The sequence below is a fragment of the Echinops telfairi genome, unplaced genomic scaffold, assembly GCF_000313985.2.
Source record: "Echinops telfairi isolate 266 unplaced genomic scaffold, ASM31398v2 ScPeMD7_1;HRSCAF=3_0, whole genome shotgun sequence".
In the NCBI taxonomy this organism is placed as follows: domain Eukaryota; kingdom Metazoa; phylum Chordata; class Mammalia; order Afrosoricida; family Tenrecidae; genus Echinops; species Echinops telfairi.
In genome coordinates, this window is record NW_022103896.1 from 58,610,610 (window position 1) to 58,632,011 (window position 21,402).

The window sequence follows — 21,402 nt, forward strand, 5'->3', positions numbered from 1 at the left end:
GTCAGTCAGGATGCCTCTTGGGCCACACCAGTTCCCCGTTCATGCACTGCTTCAACCAGTATTCAGGTATCTTCAGCAAAATTGTACTTGCATGTGCTATTAATGATGATGTTCTATGATTCCACCTTTTTTTCGGTCCCCTTTCTGTGGAATGGACACATTATGAATCTTTTGCAGTTGGTTGGCCAGGTAGCTTGCTTTTCAGTTTCTTGGCTTCCAAATCTCTAGATTTACTTAGCAGCAAATTAATTTTACTCCTCCTGTGACTGCTAACTTACAGGACTATGAAGGAACTGGGTCTTCTTTCTCAGTCCTTGCCCTCTAAGTGGGAGTCCACAGAGAGCCCTGCCCGAGTCTGCTTCAAATATAATAATAATAATAAAAACATTCTAGCATTTCCTCAGACCCTAAGAATAGACCTTCCCTACGTGTCAAAAACAAAGTAATAAACTGATGCAGCAGGCTGATCGTTGGGGACGACCAGCTTATTTTGTGCAGCCTGTAAGCACTGCATGTCAGGCACTTGTCCATTGTCCGGCCTGAGTTATTCCCTGCAAGCAGCGGACGCAGACGTATAGGACGTTATTACAGTACAGCCTTTCGGAGTTCTGTGCTAAGCGCAAACGAGTTCTGGGAAACTAGGAAAGAGAAAGTGAACTGTTCAGGGGGGAGTCCAGGAATGCTTTGGAGTGAATCATTTTTAACTCTACTAAATGCTAAAAAAGATTGTAAAGTGGAGCTGCAGTAGATAGCCCTCTAGGTGGAAATGCAAATCAAAGCAGCATACAGACAGGAATTGCAGCGTTGGGGCGCAGAGAGGAGCCTGGGAAAGGAAAAGGCCATGGGGTAGTGGGAGGCAGGAGATGCCATAGATGTGCCGTCTTTGCCTGTGCCATGTGGTCCCTTGCAAAATGCATTTCAGTTTTAGAAGGAAGTTCATTTGGAAAAATGCAAATCCTTTTTATCCCAAGCATGTATTACAGATGATGATAGTGGCAGAAATAATGACTTAGGAGAAGGTCATGATGGCCTACTCATTTTGGGGGAAACAAGTGAAATAGCTGTTTCCATGTTAGAGAATACTAAAAGAGAAGAAGCCAAGAAAAAAAGATAAGGTTTTGCTACATTTAACCCTGCATCATGCAAGCAAAATGAAGCAAATCTCAAACCCTACTGCGATTGAGTCGGCTGTGACTCCAAGCAACCGTGTAGGACAGAGAAGAACTGCTGCCTCGTCTCCCAGACTGTAAACCTCACAGGAACAGAAAGTCTCAGCCTCATTTGGTGGAGGGACTAGTTAGTGCAGTCAAACTCCCAACCCTGTGGTTTGCAGCCTAACACATAACTCACGCTGCGCTCCTTCGTGTAGCAACTGCTGGAGCTGTATTTTAAAGGGAAGCCTCAAAATATAATGCTCAGCATTTGAAACCACCAGCTGCTTTGTAAGAAAGCTAGGATTGTCTACTCGCAGCAAGAGTTACCGTCTCGGAAACTCACAGGGGCAGTTCTATAGCCTGTCCTGTATAGGGTTTCCTTATGAGTCGGCATCCACTCCATTGCAATGAGTTTGAGTTCTTGAGAAGCTACGTAACAAACTCCCCAGATGTAAAAACAAGAAAGTGTGAACCTTCATTTGGAATACATTGCTGCATCACAAAAGCTCACCACCCTCAGAGGCAGGTGACCAGAGCCTGCCATCTGCCGTTTTGCTGGACTCAGATGAGGCACTGCGTTTCTGGAACTCACTGCAGTGGGGATTGAGTCCCCTTTTGTGCAGAACACAGCTCCAGTCATGTACTGTACAGTGTTTCACCAGAATGTTTGTACGAGCAAGCTAAAACGGAATTTATAGTAATGGCTTTGAGCTAGATTACAATAGTTACTTAAATCTAGAGTGTGAGGGCAGTAAACGGAAATTCCATCTCAGACTGTCCTTATTGCCCGTCTAATTTTTTTGAAGAAAGGACATGTATTTTCCTGGGATGTTTTATGTCACTTTATTTGCCACTGGGTGATGGTGGCAGTGGCAGCAACACTGTATCAAAATAGTATCTGATAACCATTAATCATCCATCTTCCCTCCATATGGCAGTATCTTAGGCATAGGGTATGTATGGAGTGAGAGTCGATGAATCTGGGGAAGAAGACCCTTTCTAATCTATTATTCCTTATAAACGAAGTTGTTTGCCTTGGGCTTATTGAGATGCTCAGTAGACTTGTGTGAGCAATAGAAGTCTGATACCATTGTTCTTTACTCTTTATTGTGTTTAAGAACTTAATCATTCCCTTGGTATTATTCTGTGTGCCCGCAACCTGATCTTCAGCACTTTCAAGGGATCGTGGTTCTGTTCATTCCTCAGCATGGGATAGAACAGTTGTAATTTAAAAATTATTTTCATGGAAAATTTGGCCACATCGAAACATCCCTATGTGGGGAAGTACACACTTAAGAAGATGCTTATTAAGTTCTACAAGAAACCTTTCCAGGGTGTTCATAAGGAATTGCATTAAACCTATAGTCCATTTGGGAGGGTCTACATTTTCATGATGTTGAATGTTTTGATCTACTTGCAGTATTACGTCTCAATTTATATAGGTGTTTTTTTGAATGATTATTTGCTCCTTCAGGGCTGCGTTGTTTTCAGGCTGCAGATCCTGTGTATGTCTGTCTGGCGTGATCGTGGCTGCTGTTAGTTGCTGCTGGGTCATCCCTGACTCCTGGTGATCCCGTGTGCAGCGGAGAAAAGCGCTGCAGGATTTTCTTAGCTGTAACATCAATGGAAGCACATCCCCAGGCCTTTCTTCCGTGGTATCACGAGGTTACTGGATGGGTTTGAACCACCACCCTTTATGGTAATTACCAAGTGCAAACACCGTCCACCACGCAGGGGCATTACTGTAAATGACCGCATTTTAATTTCAGATTCCAGGTGCTCATCATAAGCACAGAGAAGTGCACTTGCTTTTGATAGTCGGTCGTGTGGTCTGAAGCCATCCTGCTGAAGGAGCCCCTCTGACATACTGAGAGGGTATTGGCCAGTGCAGATGGGGAAGGTGGAAGTGGGGTTAAGTTTCTCTGCAGAGGCTTTGTCCAGTATTACATAAGAATGTTTTTTATTAAACATTACTCATCAAAAACATGAAAACAGAAAGCAATCTACTTAGAAAAGACCTCCTTAGAGTGCTCTGTCTGACAAAACTAAAATTAACTGCTTGACTTTGATTTTATTTAGCTTTTCATGGAAGACATAGTACTTGGTTTTGGATAATAGAGTTAGCAGCTTAGTAAACACCAAAATTCTCCTGAATTCATTTAAATTGAACCGGCAAGTAACAATATCCTCAAAATAAAAGAATTAAGGGGCTCCTGTGGGTGTTTATTCAATCTCTGGATTTTGAAATTAGATTAATAAGTCTAGAATGCTTTTTAGTTCTTAGCCTCCAAGGTAAAATATCAATTCTATTCTAAAGTGTCTGCCTAGGGAATGAATATTTGATGCTGGGAACTACATGTAAAATTCACCCAAGACCTACTGCTAAATAATCAGTTTAGTGTGTAGCCATTAGCCAATGAATTGAATACATTGGTGTTATCAGTCTGGCCCCGAATTACTGAGGTAGATGAGCAAATCACCACTAACAAAACTAAAAAGACCGATTTAATCCATGAACAGGATTCCCTGAGAAGGGCCTGGAGTAAGTGTATAGGCAGTACTTCAAAATATTGAGACTTGGCAATATTGCTTTGCTACATAGAAAACAGAACTTACTATGTAATCACTGTTGTTAAGGTGCTGCCAAGTCGCTTACAACTCACAGTGACCGTGTGAGCAACAGAACAAAGCACTGATCAGCCCTGTAGAGAATTACAGTATCGACGCCCACAGAGGCTGTTCTACGCTGTGGTGTAGGGTCACAGTGAGCCAGAATCGACTCCGTGGCAGTGAGTGAGAATGCCTGAGAGATTACATAATCTCTGTGCCATTAATGTCGATAACTTCCACTCTTTTCTAGATTCATATGTTGCACATTCCACATTGCAATTGGTAATGGAGGTGTGCAAAGGTTTCTTCTCATTTTGAGACCTGCCCCATCAGCAAGTGAAGATCCTGAATGCTTTACCCCATTCACGTTATTATGGTCATCTCTAGTTTGAAAAGGCAGCTCTCCCCCAGTCTTATTTTGAGAGCCTTCAAACTGAAGGGTTGACCTTCCTGCACTGTATCTGACAGTATTCCACTGAGATCAGCATCAGGCATCTAAGACCCAGAGCAAAATCACACCCAATGTGAATGGGAAGGGCGGCATGGAGAGTGGCTACCCAATGCCCATCACAAAAGGGTCACAAGGAAGAGATGAGACAGTTAGGGTTCAGTATAGCCGATGAAACTCACAACTTTCCTCTAGTTCTTTAAAGATTCCTTCCCCCCACTATCATGACCTCAATTCTGTCTTAGAAATCGGATCAGACCAGAACATGTACACCCCTAAGAGTTCACAACACAGGGAATCCAGGATCGATAAACCCCTCAGGGCCAACAATGAGAACAGAGATACCTGGAGGATTAGGGGAGGGTGGGGGAGAAAGTGGGAATCAATCACAAGGCTCAATCTATAACCCCCTCCCAGGGGGATGAATAATGGAAAAGTGGGTGAAGGGCGACAGAGGATGATGTAAGATGTAAAAATGATAATCTATAACTTATCAAGGGTTCATGAGGGGGAAGAAATGGGGAGCTGATATCAAGGGCTCAAGTAGGAAGAAAATGCTTTGAAAATTATGATGGCAACATGTGCAAATATGCTTCACATAATGGATGAATGTATGGATTGTGATAAGAGATGTAAGAGCCCCCAATAACAGTATTTAATAATTAAAGATGTTCAGGAAATCTGACAATGTTCCCCTACGTTTCCTAAGGGTTTCAGTGGCTAATCTAGACGTAGACTGCCTCTTCCTTTTTCCTCATCTGTGAACTCTGCTGAATACTCTTTACCCTCGGTGACCCTGCAGGCATTTGAAATACTGATAATACAGTTTCCAGTATCACAGGAGCACACAAGCCACCACAGTACAACAAACTGACAAGGATGGACTTACTTACTTAGTATATGAGAAATTAGAGATGAATAGTTTCTGGTGTAGCAAAGGTGTGGACTGATGCTTTACTTGAGCTATTTTCACTAAAATCTTCTGCAACGAATCACCTACTTTTGTGCCCCCTGCATTTAGTGAGCAGGTGACTCCGGAGCATCAGGCAGGGTGCTGTGTTTGAGTGGGGCAACTCTGGCTGTATGAGTTTTCGAGCGGTGCAAATGGGTGACATGCTGGGTAGCTGAACAAAAGGTTTGTGTCCATCCAGAGATACCTTGGGAGAAAGGTCTGGCTGTCTACTTCTGGAAAATTAGCCAGTGAAAACCCTATGGAAGACCGTTCTCCTCTGACATGCATGCGGTCACTATGAGTCAGAGTTGACCTGATTACATCTCCTGGTGGTAGCCATAGTGCTGCCATTTGGGGTCATCAGCCCCTGAATTAAATGGTCCCAGATTGCTATCATTTTGCCTGTATATGTGTGTGTATATATACATATATGTGTGTATCAATATGTATATTTCTCTCTGGAGGCATTTGAATGTGCCTCTTTTACTATGATAGTGTTACTTTATCGCCAAGTCTAAACTCAAGGTTCTGAAGAAAGGTCCTTTTCACTTTCCTACGCTGACATCTGTGATCTGTCAGAACCCTTCAGTTCCCAGAGGTGTCTGCAGACACGTGCATCTAGATGCGATGTGCACACTGTGTGTCCTTTAAAGAGGACTGCAGAGAGCTGCACACGCTAGGTCTGGCCATGTGAGTTGAGCCAGGCCATTAATGTGAGAAAGGTAAACTGCACCAGGAAGATTGGCACCACTTTTAATCATATGTTTGAACTTCCTAAATGTAGCGAAGACTTCTCTTATCAGCACGGCCAGCTTCTCGTGCGAGGAAATTGAAGTGCAGGTGCAGGGAATGATCTGTGTTTGACTTGGCACTGAATAGGCCCCACCAACAACTCAGTTGGCATGGCGCTCCACATGGCACTGGAGGGAGGGGTGGGATAGAACCCACCACACTGCTGTCCGTTCGATTCCCGCTCATAGTGACCCGACAGGGACAGGTGAGTTGATTACATAAGGTTGCTGGCCTGTTGTCATCTTTTCTTTTCCGTGTTTGGGGTATTATTTCATGTGTGTTTTTGGTGAAACTTTCCTCCGCAAGTTCGGTTCCCAGTGGATGATTTGCACACCGTTTGTTCAGTGGCAGTAGTTCCCCTTCCTGCAGTGTCTCAGCTTTCTCTCTGTGTTCTGGTGGTTTTCTCTCTCAGGGGTCTAGTTTCCCTGTCCTCTTACCATCTTTGTTTGCAAACAAATGCTGACCTTTTGATTTCTCAATGAAGGTTTTTTTTAATAGAGGACCAATCTTACAGGTTATTTCCTGTATTGTGTGTGTCATTTTGCTATTTTGCTAAAAGGTGACCTTGGGATAGACTTGGTTCAAGGGTTTAAGCCTGTCTCAGGATAATAATCTCAGGGGGTCTCTGGTCTCAATTGGTCCAGTTAGCCTGGCCTTTCTGAAAGAATTTGAGTATTGTTCTACATTTTTCTACCATTCTATCCAAGACCATCTATTGTGATCCCTGTCAGAATGGTTCGTGGTGGTAGTTATGTAATTTTACGTCAACTTGATGTATAGAAGTGTCGGGGTGGAGTCTAGCCTGTCAGTCAGGTCATAGCATGATGGAACCTCCTTGTGCCCTTGACCTTCTCTTAAGCAGGGTCCTGGGAACTTCTCTCTGTCTCTCTCTCTCTCTCTCTCTCTCTCTTTGCCATCACCTTCCTGTTGATGAGCCACGCCAAAACCTGCCGGAGCCCTGTAATGCTTCCACAAGACTTTCCACCAACCATCCTGTGATCTTCCTGTATTCTGCATTATCGCATGTGTCTGCGTGAGTCTGAAGAGGGACTTACGGACTAGTGCTGGACTAATGGACTAGTATCCGACTTTTGGACCTGGTCTGCACTGGGCTGGGATGTTTGTTGGATGTCTAATTACTTTTGGTACAAAGCTCTCTCTGACACACATGTATACGAGTATCACTGGATCTGGTGCGCTAGTCGATCCAGTCTAACATAGGCGCCGTGAGTTCTTCCTGTCTCGGGGTAGATGGGTTGTGGCTCATGTAGTCTGTCAGCCTTGTAAGCTTGTTTCTTCTGAGATTTTGGTCACTGTCTTGTTTATTCCTGATAAACAGAGACCAATAATTGAGTCTTAGATGGCTGTTTGCAGGCCGTTAAGGCCTCAGAGATCGTTATTTCACTAGGATTTAAACTTGGGCCTTATGAGGCTTATTATGCCAACTGGCTGAGCTGACCCACGAGGTGATGGCGCTAAACTTTCCAACCTAGAAAGCCAGGCTCAGTGTCTGAGGTGGCCCTATGAGTCAGAATTGACTCCGTGGCAGTGAGGTGTTTGTTTTGTTTTTTGAAGTTTATCTGTAGTTGTGACTTCAATGAATAGATGGGCCTACACAGACATATCTGTATGTATACATATATAGAGATACTTCTATTATCATATGTGTATATACCTATAACTACCCATGTAACCTATGTGCGTATACCTACACATATGTGATCCTAAGACCTAACCAAAAAAATCCCCAACTCTCTACCATTGAGTCAATTCTGAATCAGAGTGACCCCTTATAGGTTTCAAGGCTGTGCATCTTTATGGGAGCAGGCTGCCCCACTTTTCTCCCAATTAGTGGCTGATGGGTTTGAGCTGCTAACCTTGCAGTTAGTAGTTTACTGCTTACCTGAAAGCTCTACTCAAGATCCTTCTATGTGATATACACTTTTCTCGATCGTTGTTGGAATTGCTATTGTACAGGGATCGTCCTTTTCTCCTGAGTGCTTCTCAGAGACATCACGTTGTGCTCAGAGCAACCACATGGAGCACTGTTTCTCCCGTTACCCCAAATAAGTATCTTTGATCAAAAGTGAGCTCCCCTATCTCCCTTCTCTCCTGGAGAATCATCAGTGAACTGTAGTCTCTTTCTAGATCTATTCTTGTCTTCTAAAAGAAGTTCATACAGTATTTTATGGGCTTGATTAACTTCACTTGGCATGATGCCCTTTAGGTCACCCATGCTATTTTTTATGGGTTCCTCATTGTTCCTTATGGTTGCATAGTATTCTGTTGTATGTATGCGCCACATTTTTCATATCCGTTTATCTGTTGATGGACACGTCAGTTTCCTTTGCTGTTTTGCCGTTGTGAATGAAGTGGAAATGAACATACTAGTGCTTACAACTGTTCGATCACTACTTTTAGATGGGATCACCAGATCACTACTTTTAGATGGGATCACCAGATCATCAGGTAGTTCTGTATTTTTGAGGGAGCACCATGCCATTTTCCAGAGTGGTTACCATCTTACAGTCTTACCAGCAGTGGATGAGGATCCCAGTCTCCCCACATCCTCCCCAAAATCTGCCTAGGTTGTAACCCTTATGGAAAAAGCCTGCCACATCTTTCTCCTGGGGTGTAGCTGTTGGCTCCAAACCATGGATCCTTCTGAGTAGCAGCCAAGTGCTTTCCCACGGCCCCACCAGGGTCCCTTGGCATTGGGGTGGGAGAAAAATGTATCATAAGTGATCCGTGTTATATTTTATATGGGTACTTTGGGTGATCTAGTTTGAAAGGCTAAAATTTCAAAGAGTCAAGTAGGAAGAGATTAACAAATGGAATTAGAAAACTGTTCCCAAACAGATCTTCCACAGGGAAAGCTCAGCATCTGTTTGCAGTTGTGAAACAGAACAAGGGACTAGCACATGTTTTAAAATCACAAGAGGTGTGCGCCAGGGCTATATCCTCTCACCAGACTTATTCAGCCTGTGTGGTGAGCAAATCCTCAGAGTAGCTGGAGTTTATAAGGAAGAATGGGGCATCAGGCTTGGAGGAAGGCTTAATGAACAACCTGCGGTCTGCAGATGACACACCATTGCTTGCTGTAAGTGAGGAGGACTTGAATCACTTGCTGATGCAGATCAAGGATTGTAGCCTTCATTGTGGATGGCACGTCCGTGTACAGAAGACCAAAATCACCATAACGGGGCCAAGAGGTAACATCATGATGAATGGAGAAAAGGTTGATGTTGTCGAGGATTTTTGTCTTGCTTGGATCCACAGTCACTGTTCATGGAAGCAGTAGCCAAAAGGTGAAAAGATGTATTGCATTAGGTAAATCTGCTGCACAAGACCACTTTAGAGCTACAGTCTCAGAAACTCACAGGGGTGTTTTGACTTGTCAGTAGTTTAGTTGTTTCATATGAAGAGAGACTTTTGCTTATTAATGCCATCCATTTTTTATATTTTCTGTTACAACAGCACTAAATAACTAAAACAATATTCTTGTGGGCCAGTATTCTGTCTACCACCCCTCATAGTCATCTGGTTTCTTCTGATTCAAAGTATGTCATGCAATCAGAGGAAAAGGGTAATCTGACCCTAGTTCCTTTTCACTCAAGCAGTGCCCGGTGTGAACCCTTTCTGTGATCCCACGAGCTTAAGATCCCAACCGCACTTTACGCAAAGGTCCCTATGTGGCCGGACCCTTTATTTCTTCTGCCTCATCTCTTGTTATACCATTATCACCCCACTATTAGCTCCACCCTCCAAATTTTAATCTTCATACAGGGTGGTTTCCTTTCCAGTTCTTAAAATTCCTACCACCTTCGATCATAACTGCATTGGTGAGGAAAGGGCCAGGAAATGTCCCCCATCACGACAGCATACCCTGTTCATTCTTCCGGGGTAGCAGGAGCTGCCCTGTGAACTTCATTGAGAAGTTTTATCACATCCATACTCCAACAAGATCTTGCCCCTTCAGCCTCTTTTTGTTCCCAAAACTCAAAAGACCATTTCAAAGAAACAAGATTTGAGTCCCCTGAGGATGTCACAACTCCCTTCTGACAGGTGATATCAGAGCATAGAACTGCCATGAGAGTTAGACATGGAGACGTTGCCTTCAGAAGTATATGCACCTAGATGGGGGGGCATGCCGAGTGAGAAACAATGACTTAGGTTTCTGTGATTTTGAAGCACTACTCCTTAAAATTTTTTAGCAGTTTTATTGGCCCAGAATCCACATATCCTACAGTTCATTAGTACAGTCATATTAAGAAGAGTTGTATAATTACCACAGTTTTATGGAACGTTTTCTAATTTCTTTTACTCTTTGTTATTGGCTCCCCATTCTCCTCCAAGCTGCCTAGCCACACCCCTAAGAAACCATTAATCCTGTTACTGTCTACAGATGTACCTATCCTGGATTTCATAGACAGAACAACATACCAATAAATAAATAAATAAATAAAACTCACAATAATAAAGTAAAAGAGAAAAACCTCAATCAAAAGAGAAAGTAGAAAATAGTAAAAACCAGAATGACTTTAAAATGAGTCAAAAGGGAGATCAAATGATAAGGTATTAAATTTTAACCTAACCTACATCTGTCATAATCCACTTTCCAGTGTACTCTGTATGATAGCAAAGCTAGTCGCATTCCTGGTCTATGGGCAGAGGAGATTCAATGGAGGCTTACTTCATGGAAACACTGCCTTTTTACTGACGTGTGTGTGTGTGTGTGTGTGTGTGTGTGTGTGTGTGTGAGAGAGATTATATCACTATGATCCTGTGTGCCTACAATACTTGGCAAAAATGTTTGTTGAATGAGTGACTACTTTTCAAATGGACACATTTCCCTCCCAAAGTTCTACTAGAATAATTATATCTTATTTTCAATGGGGAAAAGACTGGTATACGTGTGGGTTGAACCAAATACTCAAGCTTTCTAATTTTTATCTTTGAAATCTGTTATACAGCCTTTTTGGCAAAGAGTTTCCCCCAAATCTTTATATAAGAAATAGAGATGGTTTAGTTTAGAAATTAATATGTTAGCAAACACTTAAAACTTGTGTGTTACGCAATGATGCAGAAGGTATTTATATAAAGTCTATCACTTGTCTGTCTGGAAGGATGTACACATTTCTGGCTGTAAACAATTTATTTGCCTTTTGAAGCTTGAGAATAAACTGTGACATACTCATATTTTACCATCATTTTGTACCATGCCCTTCCAATCGCTCACACATGAACAAAAGACTTTAAAAAAAAAACAAAACAAAAAACCAACCAAATAGATGATCATTGGCATTGGAAAAAAAGTTATTTTCATTGTCAAGGGTCCCAATGCAAATACTGTTTGGCTTTGAGCCTCATTTTATTCCTTACACTTGGGAGGTGTGAGGGGCAAGGTGTGGGGTCAGGGCCACATGGTTGTGTTTGTGAGGAGAATGTTCATATAAGAAGCCTGTAAAATGTCCTATTAAAGTCTACCTCCTACAATTTTGAGCTTTGGAAGTCCTAAATTCAAAAGTGCCATCTTGCAATCTATAAACAGTAATGATAAAGTTTGTCCACAGATCAACTATATGAGGAAAGCTGTGGAAATGAGTTCTCTTCCCTTGATTTGCAGTGCCACACGGCCACGGAGCATCTTCGCGGCCGCCTAAGCGAAGCTCTCCTTTCGCTCATTTCTTGAATTGAAGATGAAAGCAGGCTGCTAGCAGGCTGCTAGCAGGCTGATGAGCGGAGCTGTATGTAGCTCGCAGTCTTGCTCTCGGGAGAGCCAGCTGAGGTCGGCCAAGTCTCGGAGCCCACGGACCTGGTAGAGATCGCCACTGTTGTTGGGTCCACTCTGTGGGACACCGCGTAAGGCAGGGAATGATGTACTGTTGCTGAGCACGCCCTCCCTGCTCGCCCTCCCCACTGTCATCCACTGTGGTTCCAGTCTCCTGCGCCTTTCCCAGGAGGGCTTAGCGCGCAGGCATTGAGAGGACACGGTTTGTGCTCAAAGAGACACTGTTGGCACCAGGTAGGGCTGACTCCTTGCGAAAGTTTTTCAGCGGTGAGACTGTTTCTTTTCATCTTCTTGTTTGTATTGCTATTTGTTTTTTGTTAGGAGCCACGTCCTAATCGGGGACCCCAGAGCCTTTCCTGACTCTGGGGGCTTCGGTGTGTTTTTTTCTAAGCAGATCTTGTTCTCCCTCACTTCCCCCAACCCCACTGCCATGGACGTGACTGAATAGACCTGCCCCTTTGGTGTTCTGGGGCTGCAAATCTTTATTGAAGACGGCAGCCTCCGCTTTCTCTCAAGGAGCAGCTGGTGGGTCCACACTGCGGATCTTACCGTTGCACTTTGGACATGTTATCAGGAGAGAGCAGTTCTTGAAGAAAGACATTAGAGGGGCAGGACATAAATTAGAGGGGCAAGAAAAACAAACAAACAAACAAACACAAACAAACAAACGAGAAAGGCCCCTGACAAGATGGAGTGACAGAGTGGCTGCGACAGTGGACTCGCACCTGAGAATGATTGTGAAGATGGTGCAGGACCGGTGGCGGTTTGTTTCTGTTGTATGTAGGGGCTCTCTGCGTCGGACCCGGCTGGACAGCACCTGCATGTAACAGCGGTGCCTACCAACGAGAGGGGGAGGGTAGATTAACTAAACGTTACTGCAGTTGACTAAGCAAAGATGGTGACATTAAACAAAGAGGCAATTTAGGCTCTGATACTAATCCTTCCTTCAGTTTTGGATTACATGGTTTATAATTTTTCGGTGAGCGTTGACGGTGTGCTGCTTCCATGTGAGATGTTGACATCTCACTTAGATGATGTTGACATCTCACTTAGATGGCTGCTTGTTTGGAGACAAGCCTTTATGACCCCAGATGCTACTTTATCTGATAGCCAGGCACCATCTAATTTCTTCCCCACATTTTGCTGTAGCACCCATATCTTGTGTGGTTAGGGATGACAATGGGAGCCCAAGGTACATTTGTGGGAACTGCATAGAAAATAAGGCTCTGGTGATCTCCCACTGGTCATAATTGAGAAATGGGAGCAAAGCGGTTACTAAACAGCGCATTGGAGAGATGTGTATAGAAATCAACCGGGCTTGAACAGTTAACACTTTGTTAGCTGATTCTCCCCACCCTCCTGATGCATGCTGGACCTGATATGGATTTCAACATTTTCTGTATTTTTGTTTGTTCATATTAGGGTTTATCTCACAGGTGTTATGTTAATGGGAGTCACCCTCTTGAAGTTGTTTTGTATGTCTTTCTGTCTTTGGGTGCATGAAACCCAGGATTGGTGAACCTATATGAGCAGCAAGGATAATAAGGGTTTTGGGGGTGAGGATACAGTGGTGGTGGTGGTAATGGTGGAGGAGGTGGTGGTGGTGGTGGGTGTGTAAAAGGGAGAGGATGTCAGTGAGTCCAGGAAGGAAAAGAATGTTTGGAAACCGATGGTGGTAGCAAGTGTACAATACTGCTTGACATATGAAATGATAGATGTATTAATTCCCAATTAATAATATATTTTTTTAAAAGAGGCAAATATATAGATTCAAAACATGTGTTGGGGCTACCAGACAGAGCATCTGTAAAGGGAAAAGGAATAAATCCAGAAATGCATCCTAGTGTAGTGGATCCTGTAGATGACGGATCCATTCGACACCTTCTCCATCCCCTTCTGCATAGTGTCCTGTGCTGCTAGCAAGCTACAAACAAATGAGCACATGAAAGCAACGATGCTACATTTCCCAGAATGCCTTACAACTCAGAGTCTGTGTACCACGTAGGGCTCACCAAGGTGATACACACAGGTGAGACAGGGATGGGAGGAGATATCCACATGCAGACTCGATAACGATTTCTGGAGCTACTCGGCTATCTGGTGAAAATTCTAGCTTTTAGTCCCTTTAGTCATGGCGGCTGAGTGGTGAGAGACAGTGCTAGTTCAGGTTTGTGATGGGTTTAAACTTCTCCTGGCTATGTATATGTGGCCCCAGGGCACATTTCAATCTGGTTGTGTAGGCTTCTTGAAGATTCGGTCAAGAATACATTTTTTCTGCCTCGTAAATTTGGTGGAAGAGTCTCTTTCAAAATATTTTGTTTTTGCTATTGAGAATCTACACAGCAGAGCGCACACCCCTTCAGCACTGTCTGTGTGTAGTTAGAAGACATGGTTACATTATTTGAGCTGTGTGACCATTCTCTCCTCTTCTGAGCAGATCCTTCACCATTAACATAGGCTCACTGCCCCTGAGGGTCTCATCTCCTCCTCCATGGTGCTGTGGTCATTTGGATCCCACAAATATATTGCTTTACAAAGGACAATGCTCAAGTCGGAAATTCTTTACTAGTTGAGCTAAGCTATAGTTTAGCTTTAAGAAGACTCCAGTGGATACGTCTCGTCATCAGGTTTAAAGATTATCTCAGAATCGTCATTTTTAGAAGTTCTTCTGTACTCCATGACACCAGAAAGTCAGGGTTCCATAAGGGTTTGAAATGATTTCCTGTGTGTGCCCCCCCCCCCTTTGATAAGGCCTGTTCTATAGAAACTGTGATCAGACTCTTTGGTAGTGGCTAGCCAGTAACTAAAAATCGGGAATGGCTTTGCTGTGTTCAAGCCAAGAAAATATGATGCCCAAGGAGGCTGTTTGTGATTGGCACTATTGAGGATGAAAATTGAAAAACGTGTATTAACTTTGGTGATATAAAAATTTGGTCACAAGCAGTTTTAGTCCCTGGCAAAAGGCAATTTTTGTTTTGGTGAGAGGAAGACCTTCGGTGAGATAGAGTGGTACGGTGTCTGGCTAAGCCAGCTTGAAATCCACAGGCAGAAAGGATCATGGGAAGACTCAAACCTCACAAGCACCCCTGTTCATCTGGAGGCCGACTCCGCTCCTTTACCATGGGTCCGTCCAGTCTCCTGAGCAGCCAGCCCGTTTGCTGGAGAGGCTTCAGACTGAGAGGTGGGGAGCTCTCTATTCTAGTCCCATCGACTCTTAGACACCAGCGGGGCTTATGTAAGAAAGTTAAATTTTACGATGAGTAGGTACACAGATTTATTCTACTACAGCTCAGTGTCCTGAATACACTTTAGCCGCATTTATTAACAGATTTTATTTAGTTATCTGTGCAGCTAGTAAAACTAATTGCCTGTTTGGGAATTAAGAACATGATCTAAGCGAAATGTGAATTCATTAGTTCTCCACTTCCATTTTTCATTTCACCTGCTATTTACTGCCAAAGAGATTGATAGCCTTCCTATTTTAAAAATGAAATGGACATTGACAGAAGTGCTCTTTAGCAAACAATATTCCTTGTAACTTTAAAATCTGCTCTGGAAGTTAAAAATGTGCGTTAGACAGTGGCAAGCAATGATGATCTTGGACAGAGCAGTGTTCATGGTTCTGAGTACCAAAGACGTGGATGGCACAGGCTCACCAGGCCAGCTCTTTTTGTGGCGAGAAGCTGAACCAGGCTCAGGTTGGACGAAGAGGGGAGGATGGCTAGGGGAGGGGAGGTGGGTCGGGTTAGGTGGTGATGAGTCCTAGGCATTCACACACTGACTTCTTCCCGCAGCTGGCCTTCTCACTGTAAACAAGGGCCTGAACTCTTCAGAGACCGGAGGCATTTCTTGAAGCTTTCCGAGGATCCATACTCTTGCCTCCTGCGTCTGTTTTTCTCCAAGAGTCTGCTCCATCTTCCTTGCTCTTCCCCATTTCCTCTGCAGCTTCATTTGCTCACGGCCTGGCCTGGTGGCTTCACTGCCCAGTCCCCACTTAGTCGCTACCCCTCATGGACATCCTTCTCCGAGTTTCTCATTTTAGATTCCTGCAAGATTCACTTGACCGTCTTTGTGACCAGAGCAATCATTCACTATTCTTTCCCAGAACCCACCGGTCGTATTCTGGATACGCATAAGCCCTCAGTTCTCCAGAGTACCACAAACTTCTGTTCTAACCACTGTTTGGAGGTGTGTGATGTGGTCGGTGAAACTAGGTGAACATCTTTGATTTGATTCCCAAGCCCAGCTGCACATCACTCTTTTAACTCATTATGAACGTGACCTCTATCATAGGGCCACAGTCCCCTGGAATCTCATCCTTCTCACTGTGTGTGTGTGTGTGTGTGTGTGTGTGTGTGTGTGTGTGTGTGTTTTATATCTAGGATGCAGGGCATCGGGACTCAGGGCAGAGAGAGAGAGAGAGAGAGACTGTGTGTGTTTTATTCCTAGGATGCAGGGCAATCGGGAGTGTGAGTGTGTGTGTGTGTGTGTGTGTGTGTTTTATTCCTAGGATGCAGGGCATCGGGACTCAGGCCAGCTCAGAAACTCTCACTGGGAGAGCTGAGGGGCTTCCAGAGAGATGAGGGTGGGCCCCATAGGGGCTCTAGAAATGGGTCCGTGAGGTTTGTGGCCTTCACAGCCGTCCCTTGGTTCAGAGTGATGGGGCAGGCTAGGGCTTGGAGGGGAGGTACTGTGGAAGCCCCAGGGAGAAGCTCTAGGTGGGAAAGGTCAAAGATGGTGGTGGTCTCCTCTGTATACAGTGACCCCAGCTCCTTGGGTACAGCAGTGGTGGTCAGCAAGGCTCTGGGTGGCAGTCACATCTCATATGGACACGCTTTTTGTAGGTCAGTCGTCTCAGCATCGCCGCTGTGTGTGTGTCCTCAGTACAAAACTGGGAGTGCCCATGTGGCACATACAGTTTAAGAGCTGGACTTCTAACTTGAAAATTGGTTCAAGCCCCCTCCAGAGACACTGTGGACGAGAGTTCTGGTGATCTACATTGGGGCATTATTTTAATCTAAATGCAGGACATTGCCATGAGTCAGAATCGACTTCAGTGGCAGCTGTTTGTTAGTGATGAGTAGTTTTCTTATTCTGCAGGAAATTAATAACCAAAACACCTTTGGGTGAGGCCTACATCTTACCTGCATAAAATCTAAACCCAACTCAAACTCGCTGTCGTCAAGTCCATGCCGACTCCTAGTGACCGGCAGGACAGGGTGGAACTGCCCTGGTGAGTTTCTGAGACCGTGGCTCTTTATGAGGAGTCGAGAGCCAGTCTGTCTCCTGCGGAGGAGCTGATGGGTTCAAACTGCAGCCCATGCAGATTGCAGCCCAATGCATAACCACTGTGCCACTATTAGGGCTTACTATTAACTAAGCACGGAAAAAATAAAGGTAGCCTGTGTTACCGGGGTGGTTTTTGACTATGGATGTTAGCACCTGGTGGGAGAAACTGGACAGGGCTCGCTGTAGGAGGAAGTACTTTCAGGTGTACCTGCGTACCAGGTTGGGATATGCTCAGGCTGGTGGCTGGACGCCCCTGATAGCTCACTCAATTTGGTTGGAATCTTTGCTTTCCATGCATTTGGAAACAGTAATTCTAACCCTGACTCACTTCTGAAGTTCTGATTTATTATCTCTCTGTAAATTTGTTTTGGAATAACCTGGGAGACCCAGAATCTCTTAGTTTGAAACTGAAATTGGCTTTTTCTTCTCTTCAAGGCTGGTGGTTTTCCCCACCAGCTGCTCTGTGCAGGAAAGATGAGGCTGCCTGCTCCCCTAAAGATTAGCTGTCTCAGAAACCCCACGGAGGGCTGCCATGGGTCAGACTCAACACGACAAGTGAGTTTGGGGTATTTTATCCATAGACTTTAGTCTATTATAAGGGTGCATTTGTTTTTATCCAAAGTCCTTCATGAAATAAGGTTGACTATTTTTATAAGGACAGCATTAAAACAGTGGCCATCCATCACCTACTCTTCATCTACTTACTATTTATTCACTTTCCCCCAAATTCTAGTGCAATTCTCCATTTAATTCTGAGTAGTTTAGGCTTTTCTTTTTAGATTAAGGGGGCCTATGACCTCATTCTTTGCAGCTCCAGATTTGTCATCCAGCCTCTTTTGTAAGTGTACCACAGACTACATGTCTTTCTTGCTGAAAAGGTGTTGGTTTTTTCTACAAATATTCATGGAGTGCCCATTATGGTTCAGAAAGTGTGAAGTACTTGAGGATACATCAGACAAGCAGTAACACGCCTATCTTCATAGACATATATTTTGTATACCCCAAAATACGATGGCTTACACATATTAGAGTTGCGCAGTCATCCCCAATAATCAAGTTTGGGTTGCTTTCTTCTTGCTTGGGTACATTGTTATTAGCTCTCCATTACCTCCCAGTCTCCCCTGCCATAGCCCTCAGGAACAGTTAATCTGGTTACTGTCTCTATAGATTTACTCCTCCTGGATTTCCTACAAAGAAAATCATACAAAAACCCCACCACCAACAACAACAAAATAAAATACTTACAAGCCTCCATCCCAAAGAAAGCAGAAAATAAGAAGAACAAGAATAAGTTAAAGACGAGGCAAAAGGGAAAACAAACAGTAAAAGGTTAAACTTTAACCTAACTCTCTCTGGAGTAAGGCAATTTCCGTGCACTCTGTCTGATGACAAGACTAGGCACATCCCTGGTCAGTGATCAGAGGGAGATCAAGGGAGCTTTAATTCACGAAGACTCTGCAAATGAACTTCAAGCTTCCATTGTCATCCATAGCTTCCTGCAAGCTGAGCATTCAGAATTTAAGCTCTAATACAATTCCCCCCTCTGATCTTGGCAGTTACTACGTACAATTCTTAGATCACGTGAGCTGGTGTGTTCTTCTGTGTGGACTGACTTTAGTTTTTAAGTGATCACACTGACTTCTATTACTGAGAAGGAACTGCAGTGGGGTAGGTGCAAGTGTGGAAGATGGGGTCTAGGTAGCAGGCTATTTTGCAAATTCAGGCAAGAGATGGTGTTGGTTGATTAACGTAGCATGAAATGATGGGAATCTGGATATATCCTGAAAGTAAATTACTCACCTTTTATTGTGAATTGGATATGATTGGTTGAAGTAAATCTTTGTTGTGGTTTTTTTGTTTTGTTTTGTTTTGTCATTGGGTTTTTGTTGTTGTAAAAAGAAAAAAGAAAAGAAATCCTTAGGCAAGGTGATAAGTTCAGAATTAGGATTGTTATTAAATCAATTAAGGCTGCCCATGTTAATTTTCCATTTGAAAATCTCCACGTCAGCTTAGCGGATCCTGTATTTAACATTGGACTTTATGGAGATGGTTATTCCTCTTCAGAGCTTTTCAGAAATGGGTTTTCAGAAAGGCCCAAGATGTGTTTTTTCACTTGCAGCATAATATTAATAGAAGACATGAAGCCTGAGCCAAGTAGTCTTCCATTAAAGATTTTTGCAGTAACATTTCATCCTAAATGCGCTGCTGACTAATTTGCCAATAGGCAAGCCAAGGCATGCTTTGTTGAATATTAAACAGTCAAGATATTAAAGTTAAAACTTGTACTCAGCCCAACATTGCAGACACCGATTGCCAAGATAGTGAAGTGTTGTTGGATGTCTGTTGCCACCACCTAATGCAGGATTTCAGCGCCTGCTCGCTGAGTTTTACTTCTCAGCCCATATCACCACCCCTAAGCCAATCTGGTTTTTATCGGCGAGGTACTCGTCTTGGTATAGAAAAATGCTGTCCTTGAGGAAAAAAAAGTCAACAGATACTTCATTGATAGCAGGGGACTAGGGTAATTATATAATCAAGAGCCTCGTACTTGGCAGCAATTGTTTTTTAAAGTAGTTCTACAGCTATTCATTAGGAGTGAAAAGAATTGCCATCAAACTAGTTTGATTTTTTTTTCTTGTGTATTTAGCATGAAAAGTGAAGAAACAGGTAGGAGACTGCTACTTTTGAATGTAGTTCTATCAGTTGGAAACGCTGGTCTTTCTTTGAACACGACCCTTAGCAGTAGTGTTTCCTGTGAATCTCGGTGGGGGGTGTCATCAAGTCGGGTCTGGTTCTCAGACAATCACAGTCTCATTGGGAGCCTGCCTCGTTTTCACTGACCCTTCACTTACCCGTTGTGGTGGCCTTGTCCTGGACTGGCCCTCCTCACAACATGCCCGAAGTGCTGGAGAAGGTCTAGCTATGTGTGCTTCTGAGGACCGTTTCAGCACGGCACAGTCACTATTCTTCACTAGTGTGACTCAAAAGCAACAATTCTTCTATGGCCACCTTTAGTCCTTATCTGGGTCTTGCATGCGTATGTGGTTAATTGAAAATACCATAGCTTGTAGGTCTCGTTCAGAAGAAGTACCCAATTCAATATGTTGTTTGATTTCTTGGCTGCTACTTCCATGGATGTTGAATGTCAATTCAGGTAAAATGAAACCCCCCACAAGTTCAACATTTCTAAACTTTACTCTTTTGTAATGTTTTTAAGTATATGATATTCAGTGTGTGACGTTATGTGTTATCAAAGCAAATTGAGAACAACCCTAAGGTGTTGTTCTCAACCCTATTTAACACAACCTTAAATAGGGAACATTCTCTTATGAAGGTGGTCAGGTGTGACTGTGTGGTATCCTTTGGGTGGATGGAAGGATCATAAAGAGTTGCAAGGTCATGTGAGCTACTTACTAACCTCTCATGATTTGCTCTTCAAAAGTGATTTCTTTGCTGTGTTGAATTTCATGTTATTTTCCAGCATTTTCATATACTTTTTTTTCACTATGTAGAAAATCCCCTCAGGCAAGTGAATTGGCTTCCTGTGGATTATTCCTGGAAACCCATTTAATCTCCAGAGCCAATTCCTCACATCTGATTGGGCTGTGATGACTGAAAAGGGACAGTTTCGAGGAGTGAGTGCTGACGTACATTAGGGCACCTTTGTTACTGTAAGTCTGTAGAGCAAATATTTCAATGAAGGTGGTCACAAGTGCACTAGAGTGTACAGAAGAAGAATTAAGTAAATGGGCTGATGTCAGAATCCATACTGGTTTCTGATATCCTTTTATGGAAACCACATGCTTTTGTGCTAAGACTGCTGAGCTTCAGTCCCTGACTTAGAAATTGTGCCAGTTTTGATAAATTCAATACTGCTAAGTTATCATTTTTTTAAAAAAAAAGTAACTTCCCAGATGTATCGTATTCCTAGATAGATGGTTTGTCTTTTCCTAGAAACAGTGAAGCTGCTCATTGGAATGGAAAACTCTGAATTTTATTTATTAATTAATTCAGTAGTTGGTGTATTCACATATGATTGAACACTGAAGTTTAGGTCCTTTACAGGAAATTATCCTGGGGGATTGCAGTAAATGGCAGTAAAAGACCATATCTGACCCCCCTCTGGCTCTCCTATTGCCAAAGAGGCAGGAGTAAATCATGTCTCCACCCTCCATCCTTCTTTACCTATTCTGACACCAATCAGTCCTCCCTCGCCACTTGGCAGACATCTACGCTTCATTCATTAATTCCTTACAATGGCCACACAACTCACAATACTCAAGATTCAGGGGCTTTATAAGGGCAGTGAGCAGATTGCCAAAAGTCAAGATTATTAAACAGTAAAGATAGTCATTGGTCCACAGCA

General features: G+C 43.4%; 1 protein-coding gene across 1 annotated transcript in view; it reads left to right on the plus strand.

The window, feature by feature from the left end:
- The first annotated feature begins 17,515 nt into the window (after positions 1-17,515).
- The window catches only part of ZNF704 (zinc finger protein 704), a 209,980-nt gene continuing 206,093 nt past the window's right edge, over positions 17,516-21,402 (plus strand). The window contains exon 1 of the mRNA XM_004697500.2: positions 17,516-17,591. The gene's annotated coding sequence lies outside the window, so the exon portion shown is untranslated. The remainder of the gene's footprint in view (positions 17,592-21,402) is intronic.